The sequence below is a fragment of the Dipodomys spectabilis genome, unplaced genomic scaffold, assembly GCF_019054845.1.
Source record: "Dipodomys spectabilis isolate Male_0828 unplaced genomic scaffold, ASM1905484v1 ptg000185l, whole genome shotgun sequence".
NCBI lineage: Eukaryota > Metazoa > Chordata > Mammalia > Rodentia > Heteromyidae > Dipodomys > Dipodomys spectabilis.
Window position 1 is genome coordinate 1,822,426 of NW_024870862.1, and position 13,230 is coordinate 1,835,655.

At 41.4% G+C, this 13,230-nt stretch overlaps 1 pseudogene; it reads right to left on the reverse strand.

Moving 5' to 3' along the window:
• Window positions 1-6,685: 6,685 nt before the first annotated feature.
• On the reverse strand, window positions 6,686-8,237 carry LOC122121155 (annotated as a pseudogene).
• Between the last annotated feature and the right edge of the window lie 4,993 nt (window positions 8,238-13,230).

The window sequence follows — 13,230 nt, forward strand, 5'->3', positions numbered from 1 at the left end:
AATTAACATAATTACCCAGGTCCACACTAAGACACATTTTAATTAAATAAAGACAGAAAACCTCCCAAAGCACAGACACAACTCATCACACCCAAGTGATCTTCAATGTTATTATGAAAACTTTCTCATGAGAAAATAGGTTAACTATTGGACAGCAAGGGAAACAATTTAAGGTGCTAAAAGGACATATTGAAAACCCACCTTTCTAACAAATATACTTCTTCCAAATGTAAGAGATGAGCTAAGTACCTACCGATGGCTAAGGCCTATAATCCTAACTACTCAGGAAGGTGAATTGTGAGGATTGTGGCTCAAATCCAGCCTGGAACTTGTCTCTCAGGAGGAAGTTGTAGGACACAGGTGTCCTTGAGAAGGAGGGGGGCCTTGTGCAGGGCCATTGCTGGAATAAGACATAGGATAAGGTGGCCATCAAGAATGGAGGCTATTAGCTAGTGTCTCCACTGAAGCAATTTATAATATGCAGTAGTCCTCTAGAAAATCAGAGGATTTTGACCACTGTCCTAGTGGTTTCAGAAATGCCATGATAAATACCAGAGCAACTCAAAACCCACCTGGAGTCCTTAGTAACAGTCTTTGAAGCCTAAGAACTAGAGTGTCAATTTTGGCAGGCTGTGATTGGTCCACTATTTCTCGGACCTCACTGGTCCAGAGTCTGATTGGTCCATTTCCTCCATGATATCACTATGCCTGGTTGTGATTGCTCCAAGGTGTGAGGCCATGCAGGATATATAGGAAGCCACCATGTTCCAACCTATGTCAGTTAACAGATCTGGGAGATCTTGCTTGATGACCCGCTGGACTGACTCAAAGCTGATTGTTTTGGTTGTGGGGACTGGTTGTCATTTGGATTGTGGTATTTCTTTTTACTTTTTCTGGGTTTTCCAATATTTTATTTAGTTTATTTTAGGTAGGGTTGCTACCTGCCATAATAGCAGAAGGATGGAAGAACACAAAAATCAAGCTCAAGCTCCTTGAAGGAAGAGATCAACGAACAATACCAGATGAAAGAGCTCATCCACAAAGGTACCAATGGACAAGTGAAGCTGGCACATCCCCAACTCACAGACAAGGATGTGGCATTTAAAATACTCTAGAAGTGAGAGTCCTCATCATTGGATAAAGAATGAGGTGAACATTTTTAAGACGGTATGGCACAAACACATGATTAGGTTGTACTAAAGTGATGGAGAAGGAAGAGTATGTATGTCTCATCATGGAACTGGCCATTAGGGGATACCTCTTGGGGTGGATCTGAAAATCCTGCCATCAATATGAGGATTAAACCAGGAGGCTCATCATACAAATTGTAAGTGTTGTTCACCACCTATACCAAAACAGAATCACACACGACCTTAAGTCCAACAACATCCTATTGGACACCAAAGGCAATATCAAGGTCAGTGGTTTGAGTCTGAGCATCTGGCTCACCCCGGGGCAATTCCTAACAAATGTATGTGATGCTGTGCTATTCTATCCCCCTGAAATATTCCTCGAAGGAAGAAATGATGCCAGGTGCAAGGGAGACTGAGATCTGAGGATCAGGGTTCAAAGCCAGCCCAGGTTGGCTCTACCATCTGAGCAGATTCATACTGATACCAAAGACTAATTTGAGGAGGAGACTGCAGAGGACAGAGTTGGCTAGCAAAATAGCTACCACTCTTCTCAGAACAAGCCGCTGAATTTGGGCCTAGGAACAGAGCAGTTCCAGCCAAGAGTGGAGATCCCTAAGAGATATCAAAGATAACCTCACTTGAAAGCCAGGAGGCTGTTATTGGGATGGGAGAGATTTGTAGGGGGTCTACTAAAAAAAGATTTGTAAGTGGGACCCAAGAATGGAGATCAAAATATTGTTTGCCTAGCAACGCCCTCAGTCCATCCCAGAAGACAGGTGCACCAACTGTCTTAGGATGGATTCCAGACAAGGGGCACCTTGTACTGCACTGATAAACTGACATTGTAGTTATTAAAGCACATAATTTTTGTGCATTATATCAGTTCCTTGCACATGCAAAATGATTTGAATTATATTTAAACTACACCTTAGTCTTTAAAAATGTAGTTTGATTTATTTTATTCTATGTTATTCAAGATGAGTCTCATTATGTAGCCAAGACTGTTCTTAACTTCATAATTCTACTGCCTAGGTACAGGTGTGTACCTCCATGTCATCCATCATACTATAATATGCACCTTTTCTTAAGTGTTAATATTTTATTTATCCCTTGGCAGTACTGGGGTTTTGATTCAGAGGCTGCTTGGCAAGCAAGTGCTCTACTCCTGCCCCAGTCCTTGCTCTTCATTTTACTTTAGATGAGCTCTTATTGTGTTATTTCGCTTGGGTCTTTATCAGACTGTGATTGTAATGTATTTTTCTGCTGGGAAGCTGACATCTAACTCAGATAGTTCAAACCCTTTTTGTCTTTTTATAGTTTTAGTAAATATATTTTTTCTTATAATAAAGATGGTACACAGAGTCATTACAATTATATGTCATTTTAAAATGCAAAACCTTATTTTAAAAGAGTTAACATGCATATAATCACTAAAATTTATCTCTAGAAAAAATGACTACCACAATAAATGTTTTTGGAGGCTGGGTCAGTGGCATTTGGTATTGTTCTCACTTCAGCTCTAGACAATGCTACATAGTTCAAGACCTGCATGGCCTAAATAAAGCCAAGTAAAAAGTAAAAAAAAAATGATCCTTTAGGGCACAGCTGTGGAAGATTTGAAATACTTTTGTATATTTTATTGACCATTTGTACATTTCTGTGGTGATGAAAGTGATATAGCAATTATGTTAGAATTTGACACATTCTTCTAACATAGCATAGCATTACCACATGACCCAGCAATTCCGTTGCTCATTGTATACCCAAAAAAACTGAAAACAAAAACCAATAGCTTACATGCCAATGATAACATCAGCAATGTTTACAATAGTCAGGAGTTGTAAACACCTGGAGTGTCTATCCGATGAATAAAACGTGAGGTATGCATAAATGATGACTCATCCACAAAAGGCTGCAATTAATATATATCTGTCATCGATGGACACAAAAATAATCTATTATGTGAAATATATTGACTAAACCATTTCATAAGAGAAAAATGGAAGATTAAAAGTTTCTGGGGCAGGTCATTGGGGGTGATTAATACTCAATGATTGTGTGGATTCCATCAGTATTGAAAAGAAAGTTCACGAACAGAGGTAATGGTTACAAAGTAGTGTGGATATAATTAATATCACTGAATTGTATTCCTTCCTAGCAATCATAAGGCCCTGTTTTCAATCCCCTGCACATCCAAAAAAAGAAATGCTAAATCTTCCTTCTGTTAACTGCCTTGGGTGGTCAGTGCTCTTCTACTGTTATGATTGTATTCCTCAGAGGATCTCTGGTGGATCTCTGATGTTTATTCATACTTTTACATATGATCCATCATTTGAATATTGAGTTTGAGTTTTAAAAGATTTGTGAATTAAAATGAGGGTAGTGGCTGTAGTTTAAACTCGAGGCTAAAGAAGGAAGATTCCTATTCAGACAAGGCTGCATAGAAAGGTCATTTCCAAATCACCATACTAGTGCTGAAACTGGAGGGACAATTGCTTGTAAGCAATTACAAGTGAGAGAAAAGTAAGAGATAAGTTTCTGATAACATTAGATTTTGGTCATGTCAGTTTAGATTTAATATTTGCATAATTTTAAAAATTTTCCTTTCCCCTTACTTTCAGTATGTTATTTTGAAATTTTGTAGTGTGTTCTTGTTTGCTGCATTTAAAAGAAACATAGTTTTCCTTTGCATCATATTAACATTTTTTGTATTACATTGTGTTACTTATTTTTGAAAGTTTTTATGTTTTTTTTTTCTCAATCTAGAGACTGGCCACTGCCTCAGAGATTTTGCTCAGTTCTGCCAACTGAGTCACAGCACAACTTCCAGCTTCTTTCTTTATGAAAAGTCCAGGCAAAGCCCAGCACAACTAAGGAAGTTCAAATCTGATGCTCTTGGTTTGAAGCCAGTCTGAGCAGCAAAGTCTGAGGTTCTTTTATTTTCCATTGGTTGTGGGGCCTGAACTCTAGGCCTAGGGGTTGTCCCTCAGCATTCCAGCTTAAGGTTAGTGCTCTATCAATTGAGCTGCAACACCATTTCCGGCTTTTTTTGTATATGTGGTTCTGAGGAAACAAATCCAGGGTCTCATGCATGCAAGGCAAGCACTCAACCACTGAGCCAACTTCCCAGCTGGAGTCTGAGATTCTTATCTCCAATTAATCACCAAAAAGCTGGAATGGTAGGACTCTAGCCTTGAGTAAAACAGGGCAAGTTCAATTCCTCGTACTGGTAATTACATGCACAAGTCTCATGGACATTTGGTAGGTCTGGCTTTGAACTGCAGCCCTTGGATTTCAGCCTCCTGGGTAGCTAGGATTTACAGGCATAAGCAACCAGCCTCTGTCTAATTTTAATATTTTTAACCAGCTCTTCCCTTCAACCTCAATGCTTTTTTATTGCGGTCAGTAGACCTAATCTCTGGGCCTCATTGCTGTTTCTTACCTATTTTTACGGAGGGTAGGGTTTGAACTCTTGGCCTGAGTGCTGTCTTTGAGCTCTTCAGCTTAAGATGAATGCTCGAGTTCTTCACCCACAGTGTCACTTAAGGTTTTCTGGTGGTTAATTTGACATAAGAGTCTCATGAACTTTCCTTCCCAGGAAGGCTTTGAACCGTGATCTTCATACCTCAGCCTCCTGAGTAGCTAGGTTTACAAGACAGAACCACAAGTGTCCTTGTGTTTCTTAGCTTTTTGGCTCAAGGGTGATGTTTTACAACTTCCACAGCTCAGCTTTTAGCTTTTTTTCTGGCTTATGGACATAAGATTCTAATGTACTTTTCTGTGTAGTCTGGCTACACACTGATCCTCAGATTTCAGATTCCTGAGGTGCTCCAATTATACACATGAACCACAAAACCATTGTTCATTTTAAAATGTTAATATGTTCTTTTTTCCATTTAAAATTTTTTTTTGCATTTTTAAAAAATTTTTATTGTATATGTGCTAGTCATGGGGCTACAAATCAGAGATTGGATACAATCCCAGAGCTTTTCCTTCAAGACTAGTGGCTTACCAAATGAGTCAAAGGAAAGCTTGTAGATATACTTGTTTTGTCTTGGTGCTTGAAATACGACCCTAGGTGCTGTCCTAAAAAGTGATTGCCCAGTTTGCCATTTAAGTCACAGCTCAACTTCATTTTTTTTTTAATTCTTGGTAGTTAATAGGAGATGAGCCTTATGCAAAGCCCCGAATGAATCAGTTGCCTGAAATCTGAGGATCATGGTTCAAAGCCACCCAGGGCAGGAAAGTCCATGAGACTTTTAGCTCCAATTAATCAATGAAAAGTTGGGAGTGGTGGAGCTCTATCCTTGAACAAAACAGTCGCAAGCCATAGGATAGCACATAGATGCACACAGAGAGAAAGCCTCATGGACTTTCTTGTATGGGCTAACTTTGACCAATGCACCTCAGATTTCATCCTCTCTTCATCCTCTCTCCGTTTAAAATTTTATTGGTCCTGCGGCTTCGCCTCTGACTCTGGGATCTATATCTTAGCTTTCACAATCAATGCTGGTGTTTTTAACACCTCTGCCACAGCTCAAGGTTTTGTGCTGTGTAACTGGAGATAAGAGTCTCAAGCAGGTTCCTCCCCTGGCTGACTTGACACTGCAATCCTCAGATGTCAGCCTCTTGTGTAGTAAGGATTACACACATGACCAGCAACATTTGGGTCATTTTAAAACTTTAATATGCACTTGCTTCCACCTCCTTTTATTTTTATTATTTTTTTTCATTTTTGCTTGTCCTGGGAGTAGAAATTGGATTTCAGATGCTCTCTCAGTGCATACATGGGACTAACCATAACATTTGGCTTTTGTGGGGAAGTTAATTGGAGAGAAGAGCTATGCCAGATTCAGGAGGCTGAAAATTGAAGAAAGTCCTTAATGCTCTCTTCTCTAATTAACCACTAAAGGCTTACTTGGACCTCCTATCACTCTACAAACCCTCACGACGGACCTGGTCATCTACAGACACTTTCTTGTAAATGTCATCCTTTGAAAACATGTACAATTCTATTTGTTCCTCATCTTAAGATCTAAACCTACATAGCGCTGATCTCAATTAGTCATGGAATACCAAATACGATAGGAAGACAAACCTGAGAGAGACACACGCAATACAAAAGCAGAGCTTGCTCAGTTCCTCAGCACTCAAAGAGGGGAGGATGTGGAAGGGGGGAGAACTTCATGAGCCTTTCTACTCTTTATTTTAGCAGTGGGTTGTGGGAAATGTGTGGTTTCATTTCAACATGGAAATATCTCAATGCATGGCGATCTTGCCTGATGGGTTTGTATTTTCTGCATAAATGTTATGGAAACTCATACATAACTCTTTTCATCCTGCAGTAAAGGTCAAAGCAGCAGCAAATGGAGATGAAAACAGATGATCTCCAGAGTCACAACTTAAGAAGGTTTCAGAGGATGGGGATTTTCCCTTGACTCCTTTTCCACTTTCTTCTGATAGCTCGTAACTGTAGGGGTGATGTTGACAGTTGTTTTTAGGAATTTTTGTTTTTCTCCAGATTCAAGTCTTATCTCTGCTTAGTTTGTTCTCTATGCAGTATTTGACTTGCTCAGCTCTTGCCTGATTGCATCAACGAACTCCTCTTTCAGCTTGGTTAGTTCTTTTCTCATCTCATCTAAAATATCCTGCTTCAGTCTGTCACAGTCAAGGCTTTCTGTCTGGACCCGGTCGGCACTGGGCTAGGACAAGGGTGTGGACTTATAATGGCTCATAGGACATGTTGTCAAAAACAATCTGATTTTTCCTTGGAGAGTCTCATCTGGAGATGACGGGTGACTTGCTGCCATTCATTGTATTTGTTCTTTCCCAAGGTTTCCTGGTTGGTTCAGGTGTACTTGTTGATGAGACCTTAGAAGTTACAGGTTCTGATTCTTCATTTTTTGCTTCTATTGTTGATCTCTTTTCAGCCATTTTCCTCCTTCTGGCCAGCAGGAGACTCATTTCCTCCATTAAGCTGCTACCTGCCAAGGGAACGGGTCCATTTCCACCACCCATGTCTGTTTTAGCTGACACGGAGTTCACATCTGTGAACACCGGGCAAAGAGGCATCTTCCACATGTGACAATTTCCTAAGCTTGGCTCCAGCAATCGCAACTGCAAGTCCAATTAAAGGAAGATTGTCTTCTGAAAAGGATCCTGAAAAAAAATCTGGATGCAGGAAGGGAGGGGCAGGAGGTGGTACAGGAGAGGGTCTTGATTAGGAAGAGGGCGTGGGGGAGGAGGGCTAATGGATAGCAGTGGGGGTGAAGGAGGAGGTTCTGGGGGAGGATAGAATACAGAAGCCTGGGCTGGACCTGGTGGGAGTGTTGGAGGAGATGGAGGTGCACGTGGTCCCAAGATAACACCCTGCGGGGCTGGAGCCTCCGACAGCAGAGGCTTCCTGAAAGCCTGACTCAGAAGCAGAGGGGTCTCCCAGCTCAGAGTTTACAGGGGTCTCCACAAAGGCAGAGGTGGCATTACTCGGCACTCTGCTCTCTTGATCCCATTCCACTTGCTCCAGCTGCTCCATCTGCTCCCGCTCCAGCTGCTCCACCTCTCTCTTTCCAACCTCTCTCCAGCCTCTCTCTCTCTGGTCTTTCCCTCTCCATTCTTTCTCTCTCCAGCCTGTCCCTCTCCAGCTCCTTCTGACGTTTCTGTTCTTGCAGTTGTCTTCTTTGGATGTCCAATTCTTCTTGGGATGGGCCATTTTGAACTTGATCAGGCAGTTGTGAATTTTATCTAGGCAATTTTGGTCCTGCCTCCTGTGAATTCAGCACTTCTAAGGCATGCATCATTGCACTTGCGAAGACATTAGCATCCTCTTTGCTGCCATAGTTAAGACTATATACCTGCCTGGCATCTCGCCACTGGTGGAAGGTCTGTGTTGCTTGATTATACTTTAATCCTTTGGGGATGGCACAACTGATCACCAACTGATGATCCTGGATCTTCCTGCCCAGCACTCTGAATGTGTTGTTGCATGTATGGTGATAGATATGAACTCTGCTGAACCCAGTTGAACCACAGCTGGCACCCACTTTTATTGGCATCATCACAAACCAATGCAGCAGCTCTTCCCTGACAGATACTCTGTTCACTCATTGAGCCGGTGGGACTGATGGATGCGGCACGGGATTGGGCTCCTCTGGAATGGCAGGGTTGGCTCATTCAGTGCTTCTCTGCTACACTGGCAGCCAGCTACTCCATCACCTGCTGTTGCGCCGGCCAGGCCTGGGTTGCAGGGTAGGTGGGCCGCTTTGGCTGCCTGCTGCTGCCGCTGCTGCTGCACAGGCCCCTGAGGACCGCGAGGACCAAGAGGACTGCAGCTGTTCCAGCCGTGGGAGGAGAGTGGGGCGTGCCACGAGGCGCTGGTGCGGGATGTGTGGAACACTCAGGCTCTGCCCTCGCCCCCGCCCTCCCCTACCGCTGTCGCCCTCCCCCTCTCTTCCCCCGTATAAGTAAACTTTTATATCTTACAAAAATAACTTTTAGCTGGGGACTGGTGGCTCATGCCTGTAATCCTACTCAAGAGGCTGACATCGAGGATCACAGTTTGAAGCCAACATAGGTAGAAAAGCCTGTGAAATTCTTATCTCCACTACACTACCAAATATACTAGAAGTGTGGCTATGACTCAAGTAGTAAAGTGCTAGCCTTCATCAAATGATCTCAGTGCCCAGGCCACGAGTTCAAGCCCCTGGACTGGTACAAAAAGAAAAGTTTCATTAGTTTACATTATACTAGGATTATGGTGTGAGACACCAGTGCTGGGATTAAGAAACAACTTTTGTAGTAGCTACCACTTTTGATCTTTTCCCTAGGAGTTTTTATGATTGTTTTTATCCATGCCTTATATTTACATTCCACTAATGGAATTATTTTTTTGGTTGGAGGCACATTTCAATAATTCAATAACATATCAAAAACACATTTTTCGTTATTTTAAATAGAGAAGGGAAACATATGATGAGTCTGAGCCCAGCAGAGAATGAATGATGGTTTGATTGCAGATATGTGGAATGTATTCCAGGATGTAGGAACCTACCAATTTGGGTGCTTCAGTTATCAGGTCTTCCTGAAGCTTCACAATAAACTTCTATGATGTCATAGCTACCTTTGCTATCACAACCGATAGGTGTCAGGCACTGATCTCACCCTTAGGTGGACTTAGATACACAGGGAGGAAAACATAATATTTAGAAGAAATGACGATTTACCATAAGACCACAGCTTGATGAGCTTTCCTGATTGAACTTTGAGATTTCATGAGCAGAACAGGCTCATCTCCACACAAGACTACTAAGCACTGAGGACCAGGCACTATTGTAGGCAACTAGAGAGACAGATGTGAATACAGATGTGAATGGCCTGCCTCCATGCACATGTCATGCTGTTGGAGAAAACCATAAATCAAAATGATAATGTCAATAAATCAGAAGGATGGTCATGTGGGGAGACAGCTTCACTTTGAGGATTGGAGGAAAAGACATGATATAATAGTAGGAGGCATCATCCATGCAATTATTGCTTTTCCAGGTTGGCTCCAATCTCAATCACAGATCTCATCCTCCTGAGTTGCACACTATAGGTGTCAGGCACCTGCAGTGGACTCTTTGATATAAATATAACAAATGTGTGTTAAGTTTCTTGGAAGTTTTTTGTGAGAAAGGTTAAAAATTAAACATATTATGCACCCTAAACTTTCTTTTCACTATCTTCTAATTATTTCAGTATGAGCAGTCTTACTCACTTTTTGGAAAAGTCAAGACATTTTTTTTTCATTGTTCAAATCCTGGGGAGGGAATAAAAATGACAGCTTCTTTGCCAAAGTACTAGAATGTACTAGTCATTTTAACTGACCAGTTTTGCCAAATAATATGTCTTGCCCTTCATGGATTTTTCATCTTCAATAATGTTAGATGAATAAAACTATAAATAGGAGAAAAGCAACCACATAGTAGCAAATTTATCACAATGACATATATAAGCTGTCTACTTTTTACCAAATGAAAACAGTTGCCACAAGCATTAAAAATTTGAATAAAAACTTGGAGATTCTTCCTCTTCATACAGTTGTTTTTTTTTCTTTTTTTCTTCTTGTTTTGTTTGTTTGTTTTGGTTGGTTGTTGGCCTTGACCTTTTGGTCTGGGGACAGTCCCTCAGCTATTCAGCTCAAGGAGAGTGCTCTACCACTTGAACCACAGCACCACTTCTGGTTTTCTGGTGGTTTTTTGGAAGTAGGTCTCACAGAGTTTCCTGACCAGACTGGCTTTGAACTGCAATCCTCAGATCTCAGCTTCCTCAGTAGTAGGATTGCAGATGTTAGCCACCAGCAACTGGTCAAAATAGTATTTTTTTCAATTTGGCTAGCTTGAATGATTGCCAAGGAAATAAATAGACTGTAAAATTGTTAATTTGTGCTAAAATTTGCAATAGTTTTACCTTGACGAGTAGTGAAATATTTAGAATTACATATTTTGAGAAAATGTAGCTGAATAGCTTTTGTTGATTTAAAATACTAATATACATCTCTTTTTTATTTAAAATACTAAAATATATCTCTCTTTGTAGACACTGAATTCTGAGTTCAAAACTTGTACTTGTTGGCAGTCACTCTGAGAGTTAATTCTGTCAGCTCATTTTTAAATCAATCATAGATTAAGTAACTTGAAGCTTACAAGGTGTCTTTTGGTAAGAATAAGTGAAATAAGCCTAAACTCCTGCCTTTCGAGTAACAGAAGAAATCCTAACGTCTAGAATGTATAGACTCAAAATATGAAACACACAAAGAACATTAAGGGAAAAGAACAAATAATCTTATCAATAAATAGGTAAGTGAATTGACTAGATAGGCCCCAAATTAAATATAGATGTCTACAGAATACACGAAAAATATTCAATGTCTTTAGCAATCAAGGAAATGCAAATCAAATATATGTTGAACTTCCATCTCTGCCTAATGAGAATGCCTATTATCAAAGAATACACAAATACTGGCAAAGAGGTGGGGAAAGACACTCTACACAGTGTTGGCCATTAAGTGAATCAATGTAGCCACAACAGAAATCAGTGTGGAAATTCCACCCAGGAAATCCTACATATACACCTGAAGAAATTTAAGTCAGCGTTATAGTGGAGCTGTGTGCACACACATTTTTTACAGCAGGATTCAAAATAGTCATGTTTTAGAATAAGCCACCACAGGCAGGAAAGTATGCACAACTGTTATCTCCAATTAACAATAAAAACAAATCTGTGAATAGAGCTGTAGATCAAGTGGCAGAATACCAGCCTTGATGGATAAAAAGCCAAGCAAGAGATGAAGACCCTAGGGTCTAGCCTCAGGACTGCCAAATGTGCATGTACGCATGCATTGCCCCCCTCCCCCGCACAATGCTGCCTATATTTTTTAGCCAAGCTTCTTATTCCCCTATGATTCATGCACCTATGACAGAGCTAAATATAATGGGAAAGTGATATTTAAAATGGAAAACTTTTACTGAATACCCAGGTATATTTCTCATTATTTTTTGTAGTCACTGGGCTTGATCTCACAACCTGAGTGCTTTCCTTGAGCTTTTTCACTGAAGGTTGGCTCTCTACAACTTGGAGCTACAGTTCAACTTCCGGTTTTGTGATGGTTCATTGTAGATAAAGAGTCTTAAGGACTCAGTCCTCCACACACTTTCTAACGGCAATTCTCAGATTTCAGCTTCCTGAATTGATAGAATTACAGGCTTGATCCACCAACACTGGGCTAGAACCTGAGTATTTTCACCATTGCTCATTGGAAGAATTCAATTCTTTTTCCTCTGGAATGCTTGCCATGCATATTTCTCTCTGGATAGCAATTGAGCAAAGAGAGAGGTTCCAGTAGCTCACACCTATACATCCTCTCTACAGAAAAGTCTGATATCTGAGGATAGTCGTTCAAAGCCACCCAGACAGCAAAATCTGGTAGACTTTTCATCCCAATTAACCACAAAAAAGCTGTATGCTGAGCTGTGCCTTAATCAGTAGAGCTCTATGTTGATCAAATACCTCAGGGATAGACCTCAGGCACTGAGTTCAAACCCCAAGATCAGTGAACACGGTTACACACATGATGTGCATAGACACACACACACAATTTTATAAAAGAGTTCTCAAACCTAACAAGGTGCCATTCTAATCCCTTAATGTCATGCTTTGCTTGGGCTGCAATCCATGCTGGTAAACAGCATCTACAGGGATTAAGAAGCTCAGAGCCAATCTGGACCCACCCAGACCGGAAGCAGGAGTGAAGTAACACAAGCATGAGGACCCCACTCACTCACACTGGAAGGAGGAGTGAGGTGACACAGGCATGCGGCCCCCACTCATCCAGAGGGGACATAGGAGTAAGGTGACACAGACAATGGCAACTACCCAGCCAGACCAGAAGCAGGAGTGTTGTGGTGAAAGCCCACAGCCCCCACTCACCCAGACCAGAAGCAGGAGTGAGGTGTGCAGTCAAATGGCCTTACCCACCCAGACCGGAAGTGGGAGTGAAGTGACACAGGCATATGGTCAGACTTATCCTTCCAGGAAGCAGAAGTGAGGTGACGGTAGCATGCCACACCAAAGGAGCCTCACGAACCATGGTGGCCCCCAGAGAAGGAAGGTAAGGTTCTATATCAATCCAGCCTTCTTTCCTGGCCTTTTATGAAGGGCTGCTGGGTTCAATGGTGCACTCAGTAGGTCATAGGGCTCAAGCTATGGACACTGCTGTCCTCTCCCAACTGGTACTGCACCTGCTGCAGCTTTGGCAGCAAACTTAATAAGTTCTAATTCACAGAATGTATACCATGAACCATTAGTGTCTTCAGGTACCATGTGACACTTGCTAGTCACTTAATATTACATTTGCCAATGTCTTAAGTGCTTTCTGAAGAGAGGGAGAAGGGGTCATACGTCCAACTGTTCAAAAATGCCTTTGGATGACACTGTATTGGCCCAAGAATGAGTCGACACAGCTGGTATCCAGGTATTTTGGGAAATTCTTTTTGGCCATGCTTTCTGTTTGGCCTTGGAGAGTCTTAGGCTTTTCTTTGTTGACACAGAAGATGGGAAAGTA